This window comes from Galeopterus variegatus, unplaced genomic scaffold, assembly GCF_000696425.1.
Source record: "Galeopterus variegatus unplaced genomic scaffold, G_variegatus-3.0.2 Scaffold1005, whole genome shotgun sequence".
Lineage (NCBI taxonomy): Eukaryota > Metazoa > Chordata > Mammalia > Dermoptera > Cynocephalidae > Galeopterus > Galeopterus variegatus.
Window position 1 is genome coordinate 220,300 of NW_007727116.1, and position 2,146 is coordinate 222,445.

Here is a 2,146-nt window from a genome sequence, read left to right on the forward strand (position 1 = left end):
AAAAAAATTATCTAGGGCGCTTATACATAGTATCCGGATAAATACAATAGGATAATTTAAATCTCATTTGCTGAAATGCACACAATTGAAGGCTAATGCCTGGGTTGGGGGTAGAGGATTTTTTTTACTAGTCTCTTTCAAAAATCAGGCCTTCGCGTTCTCAGTTAAAGTGGCTCTTGGCCTAAGTCCGAAGCCGCTGGTCCCGTCCCCGGGGCAGGCGCGGGCAGGCACACGGGGACACTCGCGCGCGCACCCCCACGCCCCCTTCAGTGTGAACGGCCTGCGGGATTGACGGGCTGCGCCGTCACGGATTACTGTCAGGTGCAGACAACAACTCTTTGTTCGCGGCATTTTCCGCCCCCTGGATTTGACTGTTCTTTACCCGCCACGTGAGCGCTGGGCGCGGGTCGGGCGCGCGGGGAGGCTCCCATCGCGCAGGGAGACAAAGGCGGGCAGAGCGTGGCCGGTGCAGCCCAGGGACGTCTCCCCAGCTGCGGCGACGACACGTGTGAAATTGGCCCAGACCTGCCTCCGACTGAGGCTCTTTCAAGAAATGTCCGGTCAAAGCCTTTGTAAAGGAGTCGGTGCTGCCTGGCGCCGGGGAGCTCCCAGCCCCGGTGCCCGGCAGGGGCCGGATTTCTGAGCTCCGGGAGAGCAGCCCAGGGCTGCCGGGGGACTTCTCAGACAGGGCGCACTCCTGGTGTGTTAGCGACACCGAGTCATTACACAGAGCCTCGAAGCCACCTCAGCCTCTGACCGCCGACCTCCCACCCCAAGTGCCCCGCTGCCCAGGCCCTGCCACCCGGCGCCCCGGTCAGTCCGCAGCTGTGGCCCCTTCCAGGCCCGGGGTTAGGGTGAGCACGCGTCTTGGGGGGCGGGGGGGAGCACCAAGAATCTATAAATTAAAATAAATATCTTAATGTAATGCTTTTCCCTAAAAAAAAAAGTTAATGCAAAAAAAACCCACCATGAGAGAATTATTAAGTTTTAAAGAGACTGGATCGATGCAGTGCCGTTTTGAAGCCTCGGGCCAAAGGAAAGATTCCTCTGGGACAAGCAGCGCCCCTCCCAGTCCACCCGAGCAAAGGCCGGACGTCTGCGCACTCGGGGCGCAGTGCGGGGCGAGCGCGGGTCGAAGGCCTCGGAAGGGGGCGCCCCGCCGAGCCCCGGCTGGCGAGTGGACGGGTGGCCCCGGGCGCCGCAGGGGAGAGCTCGGGAGAGCCGCTCCCGCAGCAAAGGGCGGAGCTGGGGCGGGAGGGACCCTCGCGGCGTGGGTCGGGACTCCACGCGCGACCCCGCTGCCACCGAGGCCGCGGGAGAGCCCTGTAATCCCCGCTCGACGATCAATTCTCACTCACAAGCCTTGGCAAGATGTCGGGAGAACGACTTTGGCTTCTGTAAGGTCCCCACCGCGTGCGCGCACAGACCTCCTGCCAGAAGCAGCCGCTGGGAATTAAATGCATAAGTAAGACGGGGATGCGACGCGACCCGGAAAGGGGGGTGCAAGGGAGCCAGAAGGGGCCCCGGAGCTTATTAAATCCGCTCACAGGGTCCTCCTCTGCGGGTCCATCTCTCGGGGTCTAGCTGCGCCCTAAGTGTGGGCCCCAGTGGTCATGTCCGGAGAGGATAATTCACAAGATGGAGCAAGGACTGTCCCCAAAGCCGAAGACGCCGGCCTCCCTCCGCCCGGGTTAAACAAACGTCTTCTGGAAGCGTGGACGGGGCGCAGCCCGCTCTCCCAGCCCCCGCTCTGGGCTGTAAAGCGACAAGCCCCACACCTCGCCCCATGGCCGGGCTCGTCTAAGCTGAGGTTTGCCCGCGTTCCTCGCCAAGCTATGAAGCTGATTTAGTGGCTTAGGATGAAAACCGATCACGCTCATGCATAAGCTTTGGAGTCGCACTAAGAAAACCGGCGGGCACGGTCCGGGGCTGGGCGGCGGTGCAGCGTCCCCCTCTCCACCCGGCACGGGGGCGAGACCCGCGAGACGGTCCCCGGGAAAGCGCGGGGGTGAAAAGGGGCGAAAGCTCGCGCCCGAGCCCTGGGCTCCGTCAAGCAGGCCTCTCGCTGGCCACTTTCTCTGCGCCGACCGGCGACCGGCCTGGGGGGGCTGCGGGAGGCTGCGGGGCGGCCCGCGGGCGCAGGAAG